The following is a 12,421-nucleotide window of genomic DNA, read 5'->3' on the forward strand; positions in this document are numbered from 1 at the left end:
TTAAACACTGCCCATGATGTCGCCCTGCCACACCTAGAATGAGCAACCAGGCCCTCGGGTATTGGAAACCTCTGACCTGAGATTGCCTGTGAGATGGTGTCCACCATCCAGTGGGACACTCTCTGCTTAGACACTGTGAAACCTGACTGCTATCCCAATAGCATACAAATAGCAGCGTGTGAGAATGTCGCAGTTTTGGTGTACAGTTGACCTATTACTCAACACCCTTACTGGGAAGAGCACCCCAAGATCCACCTCTGTTTGGTATGAAGGCTCTTGATGAAACACCTGCATCTCAATTGGAGAGTTAATTGACTGTGAATTCAACACTTTGGGAAAAAAAAAAAAAAAACGGATTGGGCTATAGTGACACTCCATCCTGCTCATGTCAAAGATGGGGACTTTAGTCACACTTAAGTCGCGCACACAGACACTTCAAACTTGACTTGAACTCATGCTGAAAAGACTTCAGACTCGACTCGAACTCGTGTTTTGGGACTCGTGAACAACCATTATGTTTTCTTTTTTGGCATATTAACATTGAGGAAACTTTGAAACATCTGACGAGCTTAATGTCATTCCCTCCTTTTTGTCACAGAACTAACAGTATTACGCAGCGGGTGTGCGCATCATGCACTCTTAGTTCAGATGACGGTAACACTATGGCGACCGGCACACCTGCAGCTGCTGCTGTACCCTTTGTAATTACGTTTGGTTCTAAAAACTTCAAATAAGACGGCACCAACAAAAGCAGCACAGACTGCAAAGTCTGCGGTATCAAAATGAAGGATGCTGGATCAACCACATCAAATTTAATCAGGCACCTGAAAACTCACCCAGATCTGTATGTTAAGTCACGTTAGTGCATATGGACAGTTAGCAAACAGTTTAGCTCAGCATCAGCTATGTAACGTTAATTTAGTTTGCTGCTGGCTTTGTAACTGAATATTTGAAAAGATGAATGAGTGTTAATTTGCTTGTCACACTTGTTTGCATTGAGTGGCGTTGACATGACGTAAAAAAATAAAGTATGCTACGTTCCGCTGCCACCATCTACTGGCTAATATTAAACATAGAAAAATACATAGTTATACTGTCGGCTTACAGGCAGGTTACAGGTTTATTGTTGACCATGTAACGTTAATGTTACGGGTTTATCAGGTTACCATTACACTGGGTTTGAGTGAGAGGATAGAGGAATGTATTAATTTATAGAAGATTTAAAAGATGTCATGAGACCCAGGGTAATTAAACAATACATTGCAATACCGTGTTTAAAGTGATCATATAACAAACATCTAATCATTACTGATACTGTATGCTAATAGATAAATGAGTGATAAATGCAGTAAATGCTTTGAATTTCCTTGATATAGCTGTACAGTATTCTTAGCTGAGTGGATAGCAGCAGATGATAGAATGCTCATTACAACCAAAGAGACATGAGACTTTTATTTTTTAGAGACTTGAGACTTGACTTGGACTCATGACCAGAGACTTGAGACTTGACCAAGTCTCACCCCACAAAGACTTGAGACTTAACTTGGACTTGTGACCAAAGACTCAAGACTTGATTTGGACTTGCAAAAAAGACTTGTGAACATCTCTGGCTCTTGTTTCCACCTGATGCACTCAGCATTCATAGAGAGTGCATGAAGCTCACTTGCTCATTTTGTGGAGCACATATTCATAAGAAACACTATCTTTTGTGTGAGGAACTTTGGAGTGGATTGCTCCAGTGGCTCATTATTTATTCACCCCAGCTGGCAAGGAGAGGTCAAAGACGACAAAACCATTGTGTAAAATAAGTCATTAATTTCATATGAAATAATTAGAATGATTTAATTAAAAAAATCATTATGTGGTTTCTGGAGAAAATAATAGGGTTTTTAGCCTAATATGTTTCAGATATTATGGTGCCCAGTAGTCGCTGGCATATTGCCATATTTTGATTCCAGTAAACACATTTGCATGGGAGAGACTGGATTTAAATTACTGCACAGGAGGGACATGTCAATTTCAGAAGAACAAATATCCTAATCTTTTTAAAGTAATTGTCCAAGTCATTTTGGACATCATTTTTTTTGCCTAAGACAACTCCTTATGATGTTTTTTTCTCCATTTTTTTTTTTTTTGTGTTTTCTGAAACACTTGAAGAAATGACTTAGGTGATTATTATAAGAAGGTGAGGATATGTGTCCTGTTCCCAGTCACTCACTGAATTTGTAGTCCTGGGGCCTCATGTATCAATACTTGCAAGGTTCTCATACTAAAAAACTGCGGTCGCAAGAATTGTGGAAGTTGCATACGCACAAAAAAATCCAGATGTATCAATATGTGCGAGCGCCGGAATCCACGCACGTTTCCTTGATAAATCCCAATCAGCATGGAATTGAGCGCAGATGTCGGAGCAACCGGACCCTCCCCCGTTACGCCCAACTATAAATACGCAAATTCATTTAAAAAAGGGTCTCTGCTTGTAGGAGAGGCCCCAAAGTTATAAGTTTATTAAGGTTATGTTTGGTTATTATCTGGTTAATATTTAGTCATTATATCCAATTTTCTGTGTATTCATTTATTTGTATGTTATTGAAGTGAGTCCACCCACGTGATGTGTCGTTAAGTGACGTCAGTCAATCTGAGGAGAGGTGCGCTACAGTGAGCGGTGATCGACAGTGGGTGGCAAAATAAGTTAATACAAGTATCTGTGCGTGAATAAGAGTAAGTCCATACATTTCATACATGTTTAATAAGTTATTAGTGATGTTAAGAGCAGTTTTAACTGTCCCGTAATATAGGACGTTTTGTTTATTAAATTCGATTTATCGCCGAAATTAAGCTAATACTATTAGCCACCGGAAGTGGATTTTCAGAATAAGATCGTAACCGGAAGTGCTGTTTGTGATTTCTGCATTAGCGCTAGCTTTACATTCTAGAAATTCTTTGTGATCATTTGATTACCTCTTTCAGTTTAATTATGTATGTTATTTCACATGTGGCCTTTTAATGTGGATACTGAGTTTTGTACTGATTTGTGTTTTTGTTATTCTTGATTTCTTTGTAGAAAAACCACAACACACTCTCACAAACACCCAGTCATACTGTCACCCATGCTGCTGTTAAACCCAGATAAGAAGAAAGTAAAGACGGTTGATTGCAGCTGAGCCTCTCAGACTTTTTGTTCCCCTCATACTCTATAAATGGCCTTAAGTGGTGTTCTGGCCGACACTCCTGCGTGAACCAATAGTAAACCTACAACCGGCACCCAGTTGCTCCCCTACACTGCTGTTCGCGCTTGCAAAATAATGTCAAAGAAAAAGAGGTTCACGCCATGCGAGCTGGAGGTGCTGGTAGGAGAGGTGGAGGAGAGACAGCAGATTTTGTTTGGCAGTCTGTCCAGTGGTGTCAGTATAAACAATACTTGTTGTGAGTGGGATAACGTGTGTGAGAGGGTGAACGTGGTGGGTTTGGAGCAACACACCCCCGCGGAGATGAAAAAAAAAGTGGTCAGACCTGTTATTGGCTAAAGTTCCCTTCTAATCACCAGTGTTGTTTATCATCATGTTCATACATATTAACCTCTTCTAATGACGCTACAAATGTTTGAAGTTTTATGATGATGGTAGAAATGTGTTCGTTCTGTCCTTTACTGAACGATCAAAGTGATACAAAGCACAAAGTTTTCCTCACTAAACCTGCGCCAGCATAACTACGTCATAAGCTTGCACGACTGCTAGCACTCTGAAAAATTTCCTCTCTATTTCTAATGCATGTCTGTAATTCTAACTTCCTAAAGAATGCAAGCTAAACATATGACTAAATTCAACACTGCGCAATCACTAAATGCAATAACTACAATAATCAATTGGCTCAAATCTAAATTTGAATAACAATATGGAAAATGGCACTAACAGGACCTCAAGGTGGAGGTCAAGCGACGTACAGCTGCCCTCTGGAGGAGTGCCGGTGTTGTGCACTGAAGAGCGAATTGGTCAAAATTAATGATAATCGATAATTATGGATATGATTATTGATTATTAAATAAATTACTAATGTTAAATATTAATTATTTTGGGCACCACCCTGATGAGTTCAGGGAAACTAAACTGTGACAAAACTTGGAAAAGTTATCAGTCTCGAACAGAGTTTATCAACTAAACAGTCAATATTCTGTAACATTAACTACATAAGGATAGCTCTGATATTAGAAGGATGAGATCCGAGCACTGGCTATCACTTAGACACGTGACCACACAAAAGACACTACGACTTCTCTCTTATAAATCAAAATGTATTTATTAAACACAATGCATCAAACGATCAGCAACACGTTGGTATACCAGTTCTATCTAACCAAAAGATACAAAGTGATAACATATATGTATGTGTGTGTGTGTGTGTGTGTATGTGTGCGTGAGGGAGAGTGTGTGTGTATGTGAAAGAGAGAATGAGGAGGGGAGGGGGGAGCCTGGTTGCCTAGCAACCAGTTAGCGTTGCAGCGGGGCTAGCAGCTGAGGCTAGCTAGCCGCTAGTTAGCACCATGGAGGTATAAAACGTGGAGCGGCTAGTTACTAAGCTGAGTGCTTAGCGGAAGAGAGAGAGAGAGATGAGAGACGAAAGGACAGAAGTAAACACAAAAATGTGTGTTAACACACTTGTGCAGGATTGTGCAGAATTAATAACATGTAACACCTTCTTGAAATGTTACGGCTACTAATAACATTAATAGATACCATATAATGCTATGTAATAGTATCTGCGAAACTGCGACCGGCGCTCTGGATCAGCGGAGATCAAATCCCTTCCCGCTCCACCGGGTCAAGTAAGGATTCCTCTAGCTAGGCATTTTCTGGGCAGAGAAATAGCTTAGTTGTCATTAAGCTATGAAGTCTTGTAATTAGCAGATACTATGTAATAGTATCTGCTAATTACAAGACTTCCGTCACATAAACAGTACATTCATAGACATTATACAAACACAACTAAGCTATTTCTCTGCCCAGAAAATGCCTAGCTAGAGGAATCGTTACTTGACCCGGTGGAGCGGGAAGGGATTTGATCTCCGCTGATCCAGAGCGCCGGTCGCAGTTTCGCAGAACCGGCGGCGGGCAGCCTACAAGGATCTGCTGGAGTTTACTGGTGGAGGGGTGAACAAGCTTTGCTGAGCTTTCTTGCACCAGGGACCAGTTCATGTGGGTAGCTTGGCTCAGTGGTGTCTTCTTATCTGGCTGGGTGGACAGGGGGGGAGATGTCCGCTTGCAGAGTTCTCGCCATCACTGTACTGCTGCCAGGCCGAGGTGCGAAGAGGTCCAGAGAGAGCACCGAAGAGCGCACCGAAGAGTAGCACCGAAAAAGAACCAGAGGTCGAACATTTCTTGCTCTGTACTTTTATCTGGTGAGGCCGATGATGTCACTTCCCGTGGGATGCTACTGGCTCTGAGCAAATAGCAGTTCAGCACACGAACTTCAGGTCAGGTGGGGCACGAGTTCTTGGGGGGGGGGGGTTCAATGGCCAGAGTGAGCCCCCTTTTTTCTGACCCTTTGTCTTAAGAGCATGTGGTCACTCAAATACAGGCTTTAGAAAGGGGTGTTAGGCCTGAAAGGCCGAACGCCTTTCCTCCAGATGGATTACTTGATAAATCTCTGAATTAATCTCTTGTTCTGGTTGAGTTGGCACAACACTGGCCAGACAGGTGGGGGTCAGGGAGAGGGGTACCTGACGGAATTTGAGCAGCGGGTGGCGGCACTCATGGGCAGCACCTCTGTGGGGGGGGATTGTTGCCACTACTCAAGATGACTCCGAGAGCCTGGAGGGTAAGTGGCAACTCCATTTCTTACGCAACATTTTCACATGCTTTGCCACAGATGTAAAGGCAACAAATACACAGAATCAGTTATTTAAATAAACCAATATGTTTAATGTTTAACAGAAATTGATCCGTCAGCCATGCCAACAAGCAGCACCCCCACCAACTCCCACGCCAGACCCACCGCCGGCTCAGAGTGAACCGCCAGGACCAGCGGCATTCGGGCCAGCCCCAGCACCAGCACCAGACCAACAAGCGGCGGACAGTCCTCCAGCCCACCCGGACCCAGCGGCGCATCCTCCAGCCCACACGGAGTGGGAGGGTCCTCACACAGGCAGTCCTGCAGCCGCAGGAGGACATAACAGGGATCAATGAGCGGCTTGACCGCCTGATAAATGTTCTGGAACATTTCGTGGACAAAATAAGTTAATCTGGTTTCATGAATTGTGTAATCGCTTCTTACCCATTCACATAGTGGAATTGAAATTCTGGCGTGCGAGGACGGCTGCCCAGCCAGGATCGGCGTACATCCCTCCAGCCTCTGCGTATCGATGATCTGCACATTGATGGAGTGGAAACCCTTACGATGAACGTAAGCGTGTTCCTCATGGGACGGCGATTTTATGGCAACATGAGTGCTGTCAATGGCTCCGATTACATGAGAGAATCTGGCTATTGCTGCAAATTGCACTTTAATATTGACCTGTTCAACCGCACCGTAAGGGAATTTAATGTACCTGCGAGGCGGATGACCAGGTCCAACACCAAGGGCATGGCCCGGCTGAGGGTCAAGGCTTTTTTGTGCCCGATGTATGTGCGGCTATCAAATAATATCAAATAATATCAGTTACCAAACACCGCCACAGGGTGTCGCCAACAGACCAAAGTGCAGTTAACGTAAGAATCGGCTTTCCGCCAAGTTCTAAGGCACCTCCAGAGTTGGCATGAAACAGCACAAGAATCGACTAACTTTTCACGTTGATAAATCTGAACATGAGCACCGATCCTGGCATACGCACGTTTTTCTTGCGTAAACTGCATTGATACATGAAGCCCCTGACATGTTAGATAAAGTCATGTCAGAAAACGTCCATGCCCTGCAGGAATACAGATCATATGTAGATGGGCAGTACTTTTATGAAAACTCTCTTCTTGCGAGAGATGAGTTCACGATTGCTCTTGGCCTTTACATTGATGACTTTGAAGTAGCCAATCAGCTTGGGACATCAAAGCTTAATCATAAAATATGTGCAGTATCCTGGTTATTGCAAACATGCCAATGAAATATAGGTCTACACTCAACTCAATCCAACTTGGTTTACTATGCAATACTTCCACAGTCAAAGAGTGTGGTTATGCAAAGGTTCTGCAACCTTTTATCTATGATCTTAAGTTATTGGAGCAAAATGGTGTTTACCTGGAGCAACTCGGTGCAAGTGTGAAAGGCACAGTCTTGTATGGTGCTGCTGATAACCTTGGTGCCCAGTCCCTTGCAGGATTCCTGGAGAGCTTCACTGTTGACAAGTTCTGCTGATTCTGTTTGGCAAGCAGAAGGGACACTCAAGAACAAGAGCTATTTTCTGGATTCTTTCAGCTCAGAGAAAGAGACTGATGATCAGCAGGTGCAGGAGGTGAAAGAGGACCCAGGATTGAGTCATACTTAGGGTGAAAGTGTTTGAGATTCATACCATGTCACTGATTAATCTCCTGACATCTTACATGACATCCTGAAAAGCATTGTTCCAATTGAGTTGTCCCTGTGTCTTACAGACCTTATAGGTAAAACGTTTTTCACACAAGATATGCTTGATCAGGCCATTTAGTACTTCAACTACACATTCACTGACAGAACAGACACACCTCAGATTATTGGAATAGGATTTTTGACTAAAGGGACCTTCCAGCCATCCATCCATTTTCTTTCGCTTATCCTGTTAAGGGTTGCAGTTGAGATGGAGCCTATCCCAGTGACTTTCGGGCAAGAGGTAGGGTCCACCATGGACGGGTCGCCAGTCCATTGCAGGGCCAACATATACAGAGAGACAACCATTCACACTCACAGTCACACCTACGGTCAATTTAGAGTATCCAATTAGCCTAGTCCTCATTTGCGTGTCTTTGGACTGTGGGAGGAAGTTGGACTACCCAGAGAGAACCCACGCAGGCACAGGGAGAACATGCAAACTCCACATAGAGTTGACTGAGCTTAGACCAATCACTGCAGAAAATGAATCATTTAGTGACACAAACAGCCAGGCAGACATTGAGATCCTGTCCACCTCCTCATTGGAGAGAAGTTTGCAGTGGCCAGAGGTATTTGGCATTCCCAAGTTTTCTGTTGATGATGAGTATAGACTCCATCAAGGGAACCTGTTGTATCTCAGGGATGGAACCCATCTCAAGATGACTAAAGAACTGAAACATGATATCCTCGAGAAACTGGCTGAGACTATATATGCATTTACAGCATACCCAGAGAAGGAACATTTTGAAGCTGTTGCAAAAGCCTTAGTACAAACTCCTTAACTGTCTTAAAGAATCAGGGTCATCCTCTGGCTGGGATGGATGGGAGAACAGTGTGAAGTTCAAGATGGGTAATTATAGAACAAAAATGCGCAAGCTGGGTCAAGTTGATCTCACTGTTAACAGCAGTAAACGTGGAAGGTACACTACATATGGTGATCCTCCCAACAAAAACATAAAGAAGGCAAGTAAAGGTGAAAAAAATTTCCTACCCAAATATCCAGAGGGGATGGATGATGACAACCTGGAAGGAGTTTGCCAGGTCCTGATCAATGAAAAGATGAGGAGAAAGCCAAATGGACCCCTCAATTAGAAGGAGATGGATGTGACGTTTGCTCTTTGGAGAACAGAAGTTGTCATAGAGAAGCCTGCCATCAGCCAGATAATATTGTACATCGACGTCCAGCTCTTTTCACAGAAAACCAGGTTCGTGTGACTGTTTTGAATATTTACAAAAATGACAATGTCTTTCTGTGGTATTAATGTAATAATGAATAAAATTGTTCATTGTTTGCTATGCTTTATGTTTCAGGTTTGTTATGATTTCAACAGAGTGGTGGGGAAAAATCTCAGCGAGAACTTCCTTGATGCGCTTGAACATTTCTCCCCAAGCCTGATGGACCTCTTTAGGAAGAAGGGCCTCACTGGCCAGCTTTTGGCTGAGCTTTTCCATCAGACAATGGTGCATTGACCTCTGCTCTCCTTTTCCCTCTCCTCTCCACTCCCCTTTTCTTACCCCTTCTCTGATCCCCTCTTCCCTTCCCTCCCATTCTCAAATCTCCTCATTTCCTCTAATCTCCTGACCTCTCTGCTTTGTTTTACTTGTTTCATCTTTCTTCTTCTATCCTGCACCCTTCTGCTCTCTGCCTTTCCCGTCATTCAATGTTATCCACTATCCTCCAGACCACTGAACCAACAGACATCAAGTACCTCTGTCTTCAGGGACTGCCGGTCATCTTGGGAGACGATCCATCTACTTTCTTCGAGAACTCCTTTGTAAGTTATTTTATTTTTTGTAAATCCTGCAGTTGCATATTTTGTTTTTGTCTTCCATTGATTTTCAGAATTATTTGATGAGTATTTTATGTCTGACAGACTTCAGCGTTAATTTTATTGACACTTTTTGAATTAAAAACATTTTTTGAATAAATCCATCATTAATTTATGACACAACATAAACTGAAAAAATCTGATATTCTCTTCTTGTCAATCTATTTTTTCGCTGTTAGGATTTAACTGACAAGGACCCCTACAGTCCGACTCCAGTGAGAATCCTCTGCATTGGTCAAGAAAGTCCACAGCTCAACCCATCCAGAGTAGGGATCATCTTGGAGGAGAGTGGTAATGGATGAACTGGCAAACCTGCCTCAGGCCTCTATGTCCTTTTCGGCCTGATTTATGCCCTGCACCTTGACGACCCCAAGTGTATGAAAAATACCTTCCACTTTGTTCAGCAGGTAATGTTCAACCTGGGTAAAAGCGAGCTGGCACCCAAAATACAAACCTTGAAAAATCAGCTCTCAGTGTAAAACAGGGTTTTGAATAAGTAAACTACTGCTCCAGATATTCAGTGGACTTTTAAGTTGGACGTTTAACTTGTTTGCTGGTGTGTTATTTGCAGTGCCTGTTTTAGAGTGTTAGCAAATGGTGCAGTTCTGTTTTACATGTCTGTGTTTGATAATGACTTTGCAGCAAAAAGGGTTAAAAGGGTAATTCACTTTTTTGAATTTGGTGTTATATGAGGTACTTATGACCTCCGCTGCTGCAGATTCATCCAAAACAGCAATCAACCATACAAAAAATTGTTTCAGGATACTTAGGAAAATGCTGAAAAGGCGGGGTTTGGGTCTTGTATTACAATGCTGATGTACCTGCCATAAGTTAAATGTTTGCCTAAATTTTCTCATTCACTAGCTTTTAAAAATGTCAACGTTTTTCCCATCTTCACTGGGGCTAGGGAAAGTTAACATTCCTACTGTGTGCACTATATTACGCCATCATTGTTTAATTGTGTAAAAGCAAATGCTTTTAGTTGCCGATTGTCTTCTGAGAATGCTCATTTTCAAATAATTGTCTGTGTTCAAGTGAGTAATTGTTAAATGTTAATTGGGACCATACAGAGACATTACTAGGTGCTACTTTATTCACTAAAAATGTATATTTTGCATTTCTTAATGGAAATTTACAAGTTATTCTCTCTGAGGAACAAAATGCTCAGTGCACTGTGAGACTTTGCACTGTATTTTTTTAGTTATTTTGTCATTAGTAATTTGTTGTAGATTAGATTTTTTTTGTTTTTTTAACAAAGTTTAGTTTGTTGATTACTTGGAGATTTTTTTCATAAGTGCACTGCAAATAGTGTAATGTGTGATTGTGTCTTTTTTGTTGAAGATTTCTAAAATAAAACAGAAAGAGAACATACTTCTATTTTGCTTTACTTTAACATAAGATACTGAGTGGCGTAAATGGGTGAAACAATGGATATTACAAATGATTTTAAGTAAAATCAACATGGAATTTTGTGCATTACACTTAAGGATAGTAAGTAGAATCATTGGGTAAAGCAGTTGATCTTACAAATGATTTTAAGGTAAATCAACTTGGCACTTAGTGTATTGAACTTAAAAATTAAAGTTAAATGCACTCAAGTTTTCATTACACATGACGTAATTATTTCAATGTAATGGGTTTCCTCAAGTAGATTCAACTTATTCAGGCTTACAGTGTAGAGGGTTACCACATGGCATTGCCACCCTCCACTCACATCAAGAAGGATAAGGAAAGAAACTTCTACAACTACGACAGAGGAACTTATGAAGTAAATTGTACAGAATTTTATATCACATAGTACAACAGGTAAATACATGAATTCATGTTGGTATTTAATTTAATGTGGAAGGCCGGCATAGCTCAGAGGTAGAGTGGCTGTCCAGCAACCGAAAGGTGTGATACCAGAACTTGAAACCTCCAATGCACAAACACTGAGAAAAAACTTTTCGGTGAAGGAGAGATTCGCTGTCCAAGACTTAGGCTTTTAAGATGGACAAACTTTGTATTTCATCAATCCAATCATCCATCCATTTTCTACTGCTTATCCTGTTAAGGGTTGCAGGGGGGCTGGAGCCTATTCCAGGTGCCTCTCTCTCACAGCCACAGCTACGGTCAATTTAGAGTATCTGATTAATCTTGTCCCCTAGTCTTGCATGTTTTTGTTCTGTTAGAGGAAGCCGGAGTACCCAGAGGAACCCACGCATGCACAGGGAGAACATGCAAATTCCAGACAGAAAAGCCCCGGCTTGAGCACAGGGTCATTCTGTGTGGAGTGGTTAGCACTGTCGTGTCATAGCAAAAAGGTTCATCAGGCCATGCACTTCAGCTCTCACTGGACCGGTTCGCAGCTCAGTGTGAAGCAGATGGAATGAGAGTCAGCACCTCCAAGTCCAGGTCCATGGTTCATGAATACATGGTAGTCAATTAAAATAAAGTGAAATAGATTGACACGACAAACTTACTGCAGTGGTGTGACAGTATGGGTGTGCTCTGTTTGAATATAGCTACAAGTCAGGCACCATACAGCAGCACTACCACGCCAACCACACCACCCACCTCTGCAAGTCAGCATGAAGCAGGTGAGTTCTGTAATTAAATGTTTATTTATGTTTATTACTGAACACCACAACTGTTATTCCTAATTTATGCTTCAGATGTATTTATTGCCTGATGTCTTGTAATTTGTAAATCATTGTGTGACTTCACTAATACTGAAGGGACAAGCGCAACATGCACTGTTCCACAGCCTGAGGACATCCCAGGCCCATCAACACATCCTGAAGTCCATGAAAATCTCACAAGGCAACACCATAAGACCATGCTGACTGGCCTTCCCTGTCTGATAAGGTGAGGCTGGAGTTAGTCCACAGAGGGCCATATCAGCTAAAATCTGACTTCACATTCCCAAAAAGAGAAGATGGGAGAAGTTGCCATCATCACTACTTCCATAGACAGTTGATCAATGGAGAAAAGATCAAGAGAAGTTGGATGACATATTCCATAAAAAACAATAGTTTGTACTGCTTCTGTTGCAAGCTCTT

General features: G+C 41.9%; 1 long non-coding RNA gene across 1 annotated transcript; it reads left to right on the forward strand.

Moving 5' to 3' along the window:
• Window positions 1-5,979: 5,979 nt before the first annotated feature.
• On the forward strand, window positions 5,980-10,858 carry LOC147258458 (uncharacterized). The gene is made up of 4 exons (XR_015116771.1): window positions 5,980-8,756; window positions 8,863-9,012; window positions 9,234-9,326; window positions 9,560-10,858. It is a non-coding gene; the product is annotated as an uncharacterized LOC147258458 (long non-coding RNA).
• Window positions 10,859-12,421: the final 1,563 nt, after the last annotated feature.

The sequence above is a fragment of the Aulostomus chinensis genome, chromosome 7, assembly GCF_037954235.1.
Source record: "Aulostomus chinensis isolate RoL2024-O1b breed Wild chromosome 7, RoL_Achi_v1.0, whole genome shotgun sequence".
Classification (NCBI taxonomy): domain Eukaryota; kingdom Metazoa; phylum Chordata; class Actinopteri; order Syngnathiformes; family Aulostomidae; genus Aulostomus; species Aulostomus chinensis.